The 16,058-nt window shown below is 36.0% G+C and overlaps 1 pseudogene; it reads right to left on the bottom strand.

The window, feature by feature from the left end:
- Positions 1 to 4,179: 4,179 nt before the first annotated feature.
- LOC138189542 (angiopoietin-2-like) lies at positions 4,180 to 9,571 on the bottom strand (annotated as a pseudogene).
- Positions 9,572 to 16,058: the final 6,487 nt, after the last annotated feature.

Raw genomic sequence — 16,058 nt, 5'->3', positions numbered from 1 at the left:
TGTAACGACACGACAGATCATTTTTGATTTCGTACACGGGTGAATCTCAGTTTGTTGGATCGTGTTACTACGTTGGGCGTATTACGAAGGCGCAGAGTGTCCCACTTTACGTATTACGAAGGCGCAGAGTACCACACTGGGTGCACGACCACAACGTGGTATTAATGATCCTCTGAGGTCCGTGAACTTGCATCGTTATTATCACCGTCGTTGTCATCATCGTAGACGTCTAACTCAGCAGGAACGCTGCTGTCTGGCATCTTCCTCAGTCTGTCATGTCTGCCCTTATATGATCTTTTGCCGTCTAAGGTTTCTAAGGTGTACCTATCTCCTTCCAAAATCTCTGCTATCCTGAACGGACCTCTGAATTTCGGATCTAGCTTCGTTTGGTTCCTTTCCTCGTTTTTACGTAATACAAAATCACCAAGGTTAAACCTAACTACTTGAGCCTTATTTTTGTCGAACCTATCCTTATCGTATTTGGCACTTGCTTCTATACATTTTATCGCCTGTCGTTTTACATGGGAGATATCTACTTCTCTTTCTTCGATGTTGTCGGGTACGGACAAGCCGTAGGGTCTCGCTGTTTTACCGATTAACAGTTCCAATGGGCTCGACTTAGTCACGCGGTTGGGGGTACAATTTAAAGCCAGTTGTGTTTCCCCGATCGCGTCTTGCCAGGACCTTCCGGTCGTTTCTATTGTTGTGAAGGTATTTTTTAGCGTACCCATGATACGCTCTACCTGTCCATTGGCCCTGCTAGCACCGGTTGCTATTAAGTGGAGTTTAATATGTTTGTCTCTGCAAAAGTCTTGAAATTCTTTGCCCGTTAAACATCTTCCCTGGTCCGCTATTATCCGGCAGGGGCTGCCGAATAAGAATATAGCGGACATGAGTGCTTTAATGGTATTAAGGGAGTCTATCTTACGGGTGTGGTGCAAGTATACGAACTTGGTGAAGGCGTCGACTAACACAATGACATATTCCTTCGCGTCGTTTTTACCGCTTAGTTTGCCCGTGATATCCATGTGAACCGTGTGCCAAGGTATGCTGGTCTTAGGTATGGGTGTAGTTCGGCTTGTATTTTGCCTGAACTAGCCTTAGAAACTCGACAAGCATGACAGTTCTCAACGAATTTGCGAACGTATTTCGCCATTCCTTCGAACCAGTAATACCCGTACAGTTTCTCGAGCGTTTTATCCCATCCTAAGTGCATGATTGACTGGTGTACATGGCTGATCACGGACCACCTAAAGCTTCTTGGGACAATGGGCAAGCAGAGAGTTCTGCCTCTTCTTTGTATTTTACGGTACAGGGTGCCGGATCGTAGTTCGTAGGTGTTCGCGATGTCGTCCGCAAGCTCGTCGTTCCGCAACTTATCAACGATTTCGGTGATTTGTGGGTCGCGACGTAGCTCCGCTAAGAGCCAGTCGTCGGAGATTTCGGCCAGATTGATTTCCTTTTCGGCGATTTTGTCGATCGTACGGTGATCCGAGTCTACGTGGTTCCACGAAAAGAAATCGGCGTGAGCCATTTGTTTGCCTTCCCGATACATAATGTCGAAGGTGAAAGTTTGCAGGTAGGCCCACCACCTGTAAACCCTGTCGCTTAAAGGTACCTTATTACTGGATGCCTTCAGGGAATTCCAATCAGTGACAACGAGGAATTCTCGACCGTGTAGGTAATGGCGGAAAAGTTTGACGGCGTTTACAACCGCCAACGTCTCCAGTTCATAGGAATGGTATCTAGATTCCGCGGGGCTAGTCTTTTTACTGTAATATTCTACTACTCTATTTTGATCTTCGACCTTATACATCAAAATAGCCCCATATCCTTCAGAACTAGCGTCGGTATGTAGTTCTATCGGGTAGTTGGGGTCGAATATCATTAACACCGGTGCTTCGGTCAGGACGGAAATTACCTTTTGCCTTATTTTTTCATGTTTATCCGTCCAAGCTATGCTTTTGTTACCGGAAGTAAGCGCGTACAAGGGTTTCATTATCTGTGAGAATTTAGGGACGAATTTTCGGAAGTAAGAGGCTAGACCTATGAATTGTCTGAGCTGTGTGACGGTCGTTGGCGCAGGTAAAGAGCTCAGGGCGTGTATTTTACCCGGGTTGGGGCGAACTTCTCCGTCACGGATTACATACCCCAAATAAGGTACCGAGGTCGTTAGAAAAGAACATTTTGAAAAGTTGAAAGAGAATCCGGCTTTTGCGAGGGTATCCAATACGGTGTTCAATCTTTCTAGGGCTTGATCTATCGAGTCGGCAATAATTAGAACGTCATCCAAGTAAACAACAACATATGAATACGCAAGGTCGCCTAAGGCATTGAGAATGGCCCTCTGAAAAACGGAAGGTGCGTTTTTCAATCCGAACGGCATGGTTAGGTACTCGTATTGTCCGTCGGGTGTAACGAACGCCGTATACTCCGTCGAATTAGGATGAATGGGAATCTGATGAAACCCGCTGGCCATGTCTAAGCGAATGAAGTATCTGGCCTTTTGCAATCTCGCGATCTGATCCGCGATGAGGGGTAGGGGATACCGATCCGCGACCGTATTTTTATTTAACTCTCGAAAATCTACACACAGTCTATCTGAGCCGTCCTTTTTCTTCACGAGTATCATGGGGCTCGCGAACGGCGAACTACTGGGCCTTATGATTTTTGCATCGATTAACTCGCTGATTCTCTCTCGCACTGTTCTTCGTTCTTCCTCGCTGAGTCGGTAGGGCCTTCTTTGTACGGTGATGTTGGGATCAATTAATCGAATCTCTAACTGGCCTAGAAAGAATTTCTAAGAATAGAAATCAATCGGCTCTTATCATTACCACATACTTCGGTGTCTACTTTATCAAAATCAATCTCATTTTCGACGGTTTTATGGCAAGCATTGACTGTCTTCGTTTTGCGGATATCGAGGCCGTTGGGCGTAATGATTACATCGAATCTTACTATCTCGCGACCAATCATAATATCGTACTTTAAATGACTATCGTCAAGGACGTGAAAAGCTATCTCCAATGTAAAATCGTTAATACGTACGACGGACAAAATCTGGGACGTACTTTTAACGCAGGTATTCCCGATTCCTTGCATTACTATTACATCAGTCGTTCTCTTACCGGAAAATTTCGAGGCTACGGATTCTTTAATTAATGAGCACTCGGCTCCGGAATCGAAGTAAAACGGAAACGACTCACCCAGATGACTCAAACTACCAATTGGCGGCTTCATCTCACAGAAGTGAGACAAGCTGGTGCGATATGGCCCTCCGCCTTACACTTGAAGCAAACCAGCCCCAAGAACAATCCCCGAGTCGACTTCTGTGGGATGAAGCCGCCAGTTGGTAGTTTGAGTCATCTGGGTGAGTCGTTTCCGTTTCACTTCGATTCCGGAGCCGAGTGCTCATTAACTAGTGTTATTATTGTTGCTATTATTATTATTATTATTGTTATTATTATTATTATTATTGTTATTATTATTGTTATTGTTATTGTTATTGTTATTGTTATTGTTATTGTTATTGTTATTGTTATTGTTATTGTTATTGTTATTGTTATTGTTATTGTTATTGTTATTGTTATTGTTATTGTTATTGTTATTGTTATTGTTATTGTTATTGTTATTGTTATTGTTATTGTTATTGTTATTGTTATTGTTATTGTTATTGTTATTGTTATTGTTATTGTTATTGTTATTGTTATTGTTATTGTTATTGTTATTGTTATTGTTATTGTTATTGTTATTGTTATTGTTATTGTTATTGTTATTGTTATTGTTATTGTTATTGTTATTGTTATTGTTATTGTTATTGTTATTGTTATTGTTATTGTTATTGTTATTGTTATTGTTATTGTTATTGTTATTGTTATTGTTATTGTTATTGTTATTGTTATTGTTATTGTTATTGTTATTGTTATTGTTATTGTTATTGTTATTGTTATTGTTATTGTTATTGTTATTGTTATTGTTATTGTTATTGTTATTGTTATTGTTATTGTTATTGTTATTGTTATTGTTATTGTTATTGTTATTGTTATTGTTATTGTTATTGTTATTGTTATTGTTATTGTTATTGTTATTGTTATTGTTATTGTTATTGTTATTGTTATTGTTATTGTTATTGTTATTGTTATTGTTATTGTTATTGTTATTGTTATTGTTATTGTTATAATCGTCTATATCATTGCTGTTGTTGGTCCTTTTGGTTTAATCATCATCGTGGCACGTTTCAAAGTATAATCCCAACCTCTCCAACGGAACCATACGATACCTTTTATTAAATAACAGATAGGAAGAATTGTCTTTTGTCATTAAACGGATAATACGAAACATGAATGGCTGGTTGTACGTGACGACATTATTTTGTAAGCAATCATACCTTGTCGAGCGGTTAAATCCTGAGGATCGTTCAAATAAAGACCGTTTAATCCTCGTCCGCACGATTTCCACCATCATCCGCCTTTTATCATGGAAGCGCAGTTCAACGATGACCTATCGTTGTCCCTGTGTGAAATGAAATATCGTCTCGAACGAATAGTTGACTCTTATTACGATTAATCTATCCGATATTATCCGTTCTTCAATGCTTTTTGCTCTATGCTTTCACATAACCGAAATTGTCATTTCATGCATTCTAACAAATGAAAAAATAACGTGTTACCTGTTGTACGTGGAAAACGGATTATTGTTCGAACCGTACCATGGATCGTTTAATGAGTCACCGGCATTTCCGTCGTAACCGTCAATCTCCAATTTATAATATTCTCCTTCTGAATAGATTTTGAAGTGAGAGTACTGTGCGTACCTAAACGAAAGTACATAGATATATAATTTTTGTATGCGCACGGATATACGCATGTTCCGAAACGTTCTATATCTTAAATGTACAGAGAAAATCGTCTTTGAAATCCTCTCCGATCTATTCTACACAGACATTAAAACGTCCGAACTTCGCATCCAAAATCAGTTGCAATTGTAATTTTGATATTTCTTACCTTTTGTTACCTTCGAAATCTTCGAGTTCCACCCGAAGCATGTAATCTTCGTTGTTAGTTAACATGTATATGTTTTCGTTGCCAAGCCAAAACTCTCGAGCAGGATCACCAAAACCGTTTTTATAATCAGCCCAATCACGATTGAAATTTTCTCTTGGCTCGCCGAAATCGTCTCTTCTTTAAATAACCTAGGAAAAAGTGGAAATTCTTTTTCGAATTATGAGATAAAAGAAGTAGGAAGATTAAATATCTTTTACCAACGAACGCGGCTGTTTATTGTACGCACAGTTATTCTTTTTCTGTAACGACCTAAGAGTATAAGCTATCGATTCTACATTGATCCTACATTGATTCTACATTGCGAAATATACTTTTTTGGGAAAAAAAGCCCGTTCTATCACACTAGTTTTATCTCGATGCATGATGCACACGCGTATATACATATTATAGTATTTGGACGAATCTCTGTTTTACCGTCCAACCTCCTTCGGCGATATCCTGCTCGCAATAAACCTTGAGAAACCAATAGGTTGTTCCACGAATTTGAAGATAATAGACACCGCTATCTCTCATGCCAGCATTTAACAAATCAACACATGAATAGTCCTGTAACGTTAAACAATATGTACATGTATTATCGTGTTTGTAAGCATTGATAATATGGAATAACGCTTTCTTTTTCTTGCGTAGATTTTTCACTCTGTTACATATTACGTACATAGATTAGTAGTTTTCTCTCTTTCTACAATATTGTTATACATATTTAATGTTTCAATTATACAATCGTATTGTAAAAACTACTTTTCTCTTTCTTTCCTTTTATTTCTTCTAGAAATATGGTATAGATTTTCAAAATTCCCATAAAGGAAGGATTAATAAAAATTTCACCGACAGGGACTTTTTACGAGCCATATTCGAACGTTTCAAAGTTGATGGTTGTACGTGATGCACATGTGTACATTATAGTGACTTTGTGTGTTATTTACGGTTTGACGAGACGAGTAATTACGAGCAACTTTAAAATGACCGTTTAAACGAAACATTCAGAATGTTAATCGATGTATTACGTAATAAATTTTTCAAATCTGAACATTTCTTTGTGTTATAGCACATACGATATGTACGTGAACGAAGGTGGGCATATGCGTAGGCATGTCGTGTATTCTATAAGTGATTTAACTATACTGTGTATGCACGATAAAATGCATATGTTTAAGATTCCTTCTTTCTCTCTCCAACCCCTTCACCCTTCCCCCTCCCTACACAATCACTCCTTTTCCGTAGTAATTGGGCCTCCCCTTGTCTACACATTCTTCACATAGAAATACAGCAGCGTTGTTGTTACGTTTACTCTCTCATCTTCTTCCGTTTCATCGCGTTCGTTCGCTTATTCGCTTACAGGGTCTTACAAGGTAACTAAACTATAGAAAAGAGAGAGGAAGAAAGAAAAAAGTATGTTTGCATAAAAGTCATGCGGTATATCGATTATTCCACTTTGGTCGGTTAAAAACCAAAGAAGAAATGAGAAAAATATAAAATACTATATAAAAACTGTTTCTAATTCGTTTGAACGGTGCCGATTACCAGTGACGTTAATTGGTACGGGTTGAGAATGTTTTTGTTGTTTATTACCTTAACATCTTTGTAATTAAGGAATGCATCGGTGGTAAAGGTGGAATTTGCTGTACTTGGTTTGTTTTTGACACTTGGAAATATAACAATGGAAATATAATGATTTTTAGACGATGATCGCTGCGAACTCGGTGATAATGGGGGGCCTATTGAAGGATTGGCTGTCGAGTTGGAGAAATTAGTGGAACCAGCTATATTGCTTGAATTAATGAAATTATTGATCGATACGGCGTTCGACGAGGTCGAGGAAGACATGGACATCGACACAGACGAAACAATGGTAGTCGGATTGACCGGTGAAACGGTTGTTTCAACTGCAATGTCATCAGAGAGTTCAACGTATCTGTGAATCGAAAGAAATTCGTTCTACATGAAACATAATAATTAATTACATAGCAATGTAATAATGGTGTTTCGTTAGTTGAACGTAGTATATTGTCGCTACACTTTCTACATATTTATTTATTTATTTATTTACTAATATTCTTTTACATCGTTCTTTCACGCATCATATACCTATGTATAATAATATATTGGAATATTTACTAACAACAGATGCAATCAATTCGAAATACGATTCTTTCACATTACACGAAACGAAAGATTTCTTTTCATCGAACGGAACAAAGCAAACAGATAAAGATAGAAATACGTATGTACATTGTCTGCTATTATTAGAGAGAAAAGATTATTTCTCGAAAAATGGAATGGAACTGACAACGTCGTAAATGCCTTTGGTTTCTATATTATTTCGTAACATGGTGTATGATAATAAAAGCAAGCGAATAAAGTATCAAAGAAGGAAAACTAACCTATTGGAGTCGTATTCGACAAGGCGATCGATCGTGGGATCTAGCAGCAATTCCGCAGGTATTGGACGCTGAGCAAGGCTAGCTACATCGTCCTCCTGCTTTCGAAGTCTATTCTCCACTCCTTCTAAATTTTCGATAATCTCATTCGTTTTCGATCTTAAATCCGCATGAATTTCACTGATCGCTCTTTCTTGTCTTTGCGTTTGTGTAAGTAATTCATCGGATTTTGGCAAGAGATCGTCCACGGAACTTTTCGTGCCAACCTGTCGAAAAAAGTATAATACCTATCTATATGGAATGCCGTCAAGTGGACATGTAAAATTGTGCATGCGGTCATACAACGTGATTAACACGGCAGGTAAACAGTGAAATTAACAATTTAGCCACATCTTCTCAGCTTACCACGACGTTCCAGACTTCATCCATTTTCTCCGATACAGTCAACAATTGGATATATTTGTTCGACGAGTCGATCGATTTTACTCTGCCTTGGTGGTGGCGGCTCGGTAGTTGTCGTTGTTGTTGTTGTAACGTTGAACGCCGGTCGACCGTTCGTACTTCCTCTCACTAATATCGCATCGTGCACGTCACTCATCATGTTGTAAATAGTTCCCAAACGATCGGAAACCAAGTTTACGTGAAACTGTAACTTTCTGTCCATATTGTTTGTCGCTTGCCTTAAATTTTCTATCCCGATCGTAATGTGATTTATTACTTCATTACTCATCGCTTTAGTGATTTCGATTACGCTCATACATTGACTGGCTTTTTTTCGCTGGCTTCGGCATTTATGTCGTCATTTTGTAACAAGTTATTATCCAATTGATGTTTCATATCGATCAATTTATTATCTATATCCGATACCTTTTGATCAAGTGACAATAATTTTTCACCAAGAGTGAAATCGGATGATGATGTATTTTCTCGCTTCTGATGGATTGCTTGTAATTTCGGACCTGTTTTGCCAAATAAATGCCAATTTATACGATAAACTTGAACAGCGAATGGCAACTGTAGAAAGAAAAGAAGAAGAAGCATCAGTAAAAAGATAAAAGTATGGAAAAGAGACAAAGAGAACGAAAAAAGGGGAGGGGGGAAATACAGGGAAAGCAGGCTTGTATACGTGTGTACATATGTAGGTATATACCTATACAATAGGTATATATAGGTAGGTACCTATAAACTACACGTAAATACAATTGTTAAGTAAACGATATAGATCAAAGAAAACCGGCTGTAAATGTAATACAATTCAAACGACAATTTGTAGTTGCGATCCATGTTTGTTCTAACCGAGTCGATCAGTCCAATATTTTTTTTTTTCTTTTTCTTTTCTTCTTCTATAGATACGTCTGTTAACGAATTTCTGTTTTTACGTATTAGCATTTTATGTACATACATACATACGTACCGCTTCTGATTTCACTGTCGTTTTTATCATCGCTCCTTTTTGTCGAGTATGCAGATTCAGTTGAAGAAAATTCAATTTGATGAGAATTGAAAAGTTTTAGATCTAATGTTCGTAGCTTTGTAATAACTGCATCGGTTTTATCGATATTATCATTCACGCGTGAATCCAAAGCTTCCACTCTTCTCATCAAGTGTTCCACCGCTTTGTCCAAATTTTCAATGTGCTTTAATTTTGATTCCAAAGTCGAAACTATAACCTCGAAAACGTTAAAGAGGTATTGCTCTCTGAAAAAAAAGTACCGAAAAGTATTACGATCAAAGAATGAAATTCGTTTTAATTTCAATTAAGAAATTTTCATTTCACTGGAGTAATGCAAAAGTAAGAATGTTCATCCATTGATTCGTTACATCTTAACTATCTCAACAATTAATAGAAATTTCAAAATATGAACAAATTATCAAATTTGATTAATATTAGTTATTATAAAAAGCTACAAAATTAATTCATCTTCTTTAAATAAATTAAACGATATCGATAATCGATACATCATTGCTATAAATGAGGAAAATGTTGCTCTATCTTATATAAAATAGTATCGGATCTAAGATAAAGCTGAATCTGAAACAACTTGCACAGATGTATCCTTTCTCTCGTTACGATGTAAACTGTAATTTTACGCAATCCATAGGTAGGTCAACAGTCGTACTCTCCATGGTTATTACGGTCCTTTCGAATCTTACAAATCTGTAAACTTTATAGTGTAATGCCTAAATTTGTAGAATTTGTATGTAATTGTATGTAATGTAAAATATAACGGCATTGTTGTCATTACTTTTACCACATGTACACGACTACTGAACGATAATCAACATACTTAAATAATTAACATACATATACATTATTAAGAATTGCAACATATTTTCGTAAATTTTATCATTTATTCTCTTTTCGTAACGCACACGCGATATTCGTATTCGTATTCGTATTCGTGTGTGTATTCTCTGGTTTACTCTGGCTTTATTCGTCGAATAAAAATGTAATTTATAATAATAATTATATATAAATATAGTATGTAACATGCAATGATTATAGAATGTAGAATTATAGTAAAATATATACAGAAAGAAAATGACTCGCAAATATTTGCTCACTCGCTTTTACTAAATATACAGATACGATAAATATACCTTGTAAGGAGAGTAGGAAAATATCCTAATTATTAATTATTCGAACGAGGAGATCTACGTTTACCAGTTTCAATGATTTTCAAATATATTATTGTCAGGATCATGATTTTGAACAACTTTTTCCTACGTATGTTTGGGGCCCTGCTCGGCTGTAGCTTTCGAGATATGTACATATTCGTAAAAATACCTTTGCTACCTTTTATCTTGGTATCGGTTAGGTTGCTGGCAGCTTTGTGTACCGGGCAAGTTGATATTACCTATACGTATGTATGCGAGTTTATGGCTCTCGCATAGATAAAGCCAAACTTGTACTGTTTCGCGTTGCAGGATCGCTGGATAGATGATTCCTCCACAGTGAAAGTGAACAACGAAAAACGGAGAGTATTTACACCAGTTCACTGGTGGATGAATACTCCGGATGAACGCTAACATATTCTTGGCGACTGAAATAGTGAATTGTTTAAATAATATATTAGAATCTGTTACTTTTTCGCTAATATTCTAAATCTTCTAAATATTTTCATGTAAATTACAGTTTACGTTGACGTTGCACACCTGTGCTTAAAATACGGATAAATCGAAATTTTGTTCCTTTTTTTCTTCAAATTGATGAACATCTACAATTATTATTAAAATTACACATTGCACATAAGAGCAATCGGCCGAGACCCTGTAGCCTTGTAATTGAAACGCCCGCTCGTTGCAAGTTTGATAGTCCTACATGCTATAATGAGATTATTCCTACGTAAAAATGAATTAAAAAAATTAATGACAAGTGATTAATAAGAATTATTAGTAAGGAATACTTTTTAAATCCTATTTAATTGATTTGATATGATGAGACGAAACCTTTCATGATCATAAGAATATATAATAGAATGAATAATAGAATATATAATAGAATATATAATAGAAAAGTTTGTGAAGTTAACTTATGTTTACTTTACCCTTTCCGATAATAAAAATACTTTATGATACTTATCAGCTTCTTTCGGGCAAAGTTATTTTATTTTTACAATATAAAAAGTTGAGTTATCTCTTTTAATTCTTTAGAATTACGATATTACAATCATTAATGCCAGATTCATCGAGGAGCGATAAAACAAAGTATCCTCAAAGGTCACATCCATCAAACCCAGTTGTTAGATAAACTTTATGTAAAATTTTTAATCGAGAGATCTTTACAAACACGACGATACTGCTGCTGCAGTGCGACATGCTCGACGTATCGTCGACTGATTGTTTGAAAAATGGTTCACAATTCGATCAACTGTATAGGCAGCTGAGGTTAGTATTGCTTAAATGCGATCGATGATCGACTATGTCTACTGTCGTAGTTACGATTGGCTGAATGAGAAACAAATATTTATACAAGTATGTATTTGGTGCTGACGAGATTTACTTCTGACTGATTTCTTCACATATACTTGAACGATTCTAACTGAAGAATGAAATTTAAAACGTAATTTTATTCTATTAATTTCTACTTCGTTCCAGCTATTGCCGATTCATCTACAAGTATAGTATGTACGTATGATTATACAAATTATAATAATAAACAGGTCTCGTGTTCCTAAGCCAAAAAAAATCGTTCTCTTTACTTTCCTTCTAATTATCAAATTGTCAGATTAATATCTTATACTTTATCTATATGTAAATGAAGTTGTCTATTATAAAATTCTATCATCTCAAACGTATCGCGTAATTTTAATCGCTGATATTTCTGTTGTTTCAATTATTATGCCGACATCGTTATATAATGTTACCTTAAATAATAATAAGACCTTGTTCTTTCACGAATGCTCCTCTTAAATAAGTCTCAATAAGAATAATTGATACCATAAGCGTAATTATTATAGATATCGGTCCTTCGATTCATAGAAAACAGAAAATGTCGTTATTCTTTCAAATACAATTGTATCATATAAGGTCCATGACGTTGCAAAAAAAAAGAGAGAAAGAAAGGTTACAATATAAACATACATGATAGAACGCATGTTTTAATTTAATTTATTAAGCTATAACTGTATAATTGTTTTACTTGATCCACATTTTTAACCAGCTTATAACGAAAATGGGCATGAATATTATCGAAATTACTCTAGTGTAAAAGTTCTCCGCAGCGAAACCAACGAACAAAAACTAACAACGACTATTGAAAGGTGGAAGCGGAATTACAACGAGCGCTTACAACGGACGACATTCCACAACTGATAACTTCCGTAAGATTGAAGAAGAAGAAGGAACAGAAGAAAAAGAAAGAGAGAACGGCAGAAATAAAGAACGGAACGAAGAAAAATACGCGATTTTAAAAATTCACGTACCCACGGCACTCCCGACGAAGATCACTTAATGTTCGGTTGGTTGTTCGCATGCAAGTTCTTCTTCTTCTTCTTTTTAAGCCGAACATCCATTCATTCTCAACGCTTATATATATGTACAAAGCAATAAGTAAATTCACCAACGATAATGTTTCTAAGTGAAGATATATACGCGAGAATGTAAATGTTCTTTTCGACTGGAACAAAACCAATTTGATCGAAGCACAAATCACGAAACACTCGGCAAAGAAAACACGACTATTACAAGTTGCAACAAACAGGAAAAGATCTTTCTTTCGCCATTACCAATTTTAAATTGTTTCATAACAATTCGTTATCATAACGAATGTTCAAGGTGATCACAGCGGAGTTTATCCCCATCCTCTTCGATATAACACTTTGATCACCGTATACGCACCAAGGATAAGATGAGATGATGAACTTAAGCGAATCCTATATTTTTCTCATTTTTCTCTTTGTAGCAAAATCATTACTTGTTCTGTTGGTTTCGCTCTACTTTTAATATTCGTTCGCCTTGATCGAAATATATACGACCGTTGTCATTACGAACATTGACATTCCCTTGATGAAGACACACACACACACACACGGTAAATGAGTAATTAGTATAGTCTCTTAGAAACGACTTAAAAAAGAAAGACAAAAGACCGTATCAATTTGTTGTATTTATATGTGCGCAACTGTTCCACAGACAAAATCAGAACCATTATTTAATTCTTTTGAATCTCGATGATTACGCGCACTTCGCACTGAATGTTGTGTATGACACCTGTTCCGTTTTCTTCCAAGTTCGATGATCTATCCGTTCTTCTCTTCTTCCTAGATATATAAGTTCGATATAAATTGAAACATAGATAAACCCTATGTCATATACGATTGTGCATCACCCTTCCTTATTCTAATGTTTTTCACTTTATTGTTCGTACGTCTCCTGAAATAACGAGCAAAATATACAACAGTAATACGCAATTATGCGCACCGTATTTTAAATTCGATACAAACAATCAGACTGCCGACACCATAAAGCACCAACAAGTTCCCGATCGCCGCTAAATAGTAAGAGTTACTTTCACGTACATACGTGTCCGCTTTGAAAGAGTGCTTGTACCTCTCCCCACTGATCTACCGACCATTCTGTGGTCTTTTTCCGTCCTTTCCCTCTGTAAGGCTATGATCCGATCTGAAACGGTTCGATCCGTTTGAATTCGTACTGTTCCGTTTCGTTGCAACTTCTTCTTCCCCTTCCTTTGCGTTGCCCTTCTTTTTCTCACCCTACCTACCACTCTACCCCTTCTTGACTGATGTCGTTGCCAGCGTCACCAGGAGAAGTTCCTATCGCAGGAACAAGATGACGTCACTTATAAAACGAAGACATACATGTATGTGACCATACGCGAATACGACTGTCAGTCCCCATCATTGTCTTGCCCCTTCGCTTATTTGAGTGCATCTATAGTACGAGATATTCCGTCATTCTATGCTACTACTACATACACCATAAATACTGTTTTAATTCTTACTGCTGCCGTTCTTCATGCTTCCAAACTTTCAACAGTTCCAACAGCCATTTTACTTCTACTTTTGACTTTCGGACAATATCGATTACAGTTGATTGAAAAATAAGCAGGAATAAACCGAACATTACCTGCGTATGATATATTAATTTGTAAATACATATCTATATCGCATCGATATCTATCTAATATTTAATATATTTGCATCTAACGTATTGATAACTTTCATTTTCTTCGTAATGATTATAAATCATCTTTTTATAAATCATTATTTATCTTTTAATTAAAATGTGTCAGAGCGCAGTTGGAACGAGGATTAAAATTACATAACTTAAACGTAAAATGAAGATTAAGGAAATAACTATTATTAAGGTGAGCTAATTCAAAGGTGAAAATTGCTTTTAAATAAGATAAATGTCGTCAGTTATTTATAGCTGAGCTTCTATCTCGTATCTATACTCTTCGTGTGAAATTACAAACAAATCAAAACATTATTTTCCGAATCTAAGAGAACTTGTGTGAAATATTTCGAGAATGTCATGATCTTACATTCTAAGAGAACGTGTCAGACTTTTCACCTTGATCGAGACGTCGATACAATTGTTGATCAAGACACGAGAACAGGCATACTCGGTATTACTGTGAAATGTGCATTCCATGATTATCAGGGCGCATCGATGTGAAATATGCATTAAAATTCCATCGACAACGACGAGAATGAAGAAATGGAACAGATTAAATAACGAATCTAATCAAAATCGAAAAAAAGAATGCAATACAGTAATTCGGTAAATGCGATAAAGGAAAAAGTAACAAGATACGATCGGAAAGAAGATGTACAAGAAAATTAGTAAACCGACAGACTGGCAATGAGGTAGATCGTAGTATAAAAATGAAGAGAGGAAGAAAGCAGAGGGGAAAGGGAAGAGTACATTATAAATTCAAGTATACATAGGTATCGTCATATATGTATGTATGTAGATCGGTAAAATTGTTTCACTTATCGACACAAATTAACCGGAATGCTTTGTCACGGACTGAATACAGGATAGAGCTGATACCTGTCGCTGTTTTTACGTGTCCCATGTTTGGGGGACCATGTGACCTGTGAGGCGTGATATATTCCCTATGTTAGGGCAAGGTATCAATCAGATCGATCAATGTAGAAGCGCTTAAGCACGCTTGTCCAATGTAATAAGAAATACTCTAATTTTTTTGAAGTTGGTATTCAGTTGGAATTTGTGAGACACGAAGTCCCATATAATTATGTTACGTCTACTCTGTACTTAATCGATGCTATTACAATCTAATACATATCGCACGGTGCATCAAATATGAAACCTACGTACAAATAATATATGTAACAAAACATTCACAGTTCATATTTCATTTAATAATTCTAATGAGCATTCATAATCGTACATACATACAATAAGAAAAACAGAGTAAACATCTATAGAAATAGAAACAAGATTGGGATTTCATTTATTATGTCACTATAACTGTAACTGTAATCTGTACGTTCAGTATAGTATGTCAAATATACAAAATAATGACAATTTATCTCCCAACTAAATGGAACATCACGATATATAATACCTCGAATACGATCTACTAATGTCACCTTCTTCTCAATAATAAGGTCTTCGAGGATTGTTCTAAAAATAAAAGGAAGAAAAATAAACATTTGATTAGTGGTTAAGTATATGAAACATAACTTTGGTATTGCGAAATTTTTTAGATGTTTGACAAAATTACCAAAGAATTAGGCCTAAATCTGTAGGCAAGCATCATTCTCTTTCTGTAGGCATCGAATTCATCGTCGTCCCTGGATACACCATCCGGTCTTTCGGAACCTAAACCAGCACTGTCGAATCTATTGGTTGCTCTATAGAAAAATGAGAAATGTCGGTACAACATCGAAGATATTGGTATTAATAAATGAAGTAGGAAATGGTCACAGATAGATCAAATAAAATGCTAAGGAAATTCAATAATACGGTAAACTTCTATCATAAAAATAATTCACATGTATTATATGTTTATATGTGAAATTAACGCGAATATAATAAGTACAATCAGTCAGGAACTACTTACTTATTAATAGGTTCGATGCGACCATTGCCTTCGCTACCTAATCCTTGTCCTTCGCTCCAA

The sequence above is a fragment of the Bombus flavifrons genome, unplaced genomic scaffold (assembly GCF_040668555.2).
Source record: "Bombus flavifrons isolate JBK064 unplaced genomic scaffold, iyBomFlav1_principal scaffold0168, whole genome shotgun sequence".
Taxonomy (NCBI): Eukaryota; Metazoa; Arthropoda; class Insecta; order Hymenoptera; family Apidae; genus Bombus; species Bombus flavifrons.
Note: the sequence above shows the minus strand (reverse complement) of the source record. Positions and strands in the feature narration are given on the sequence as shown.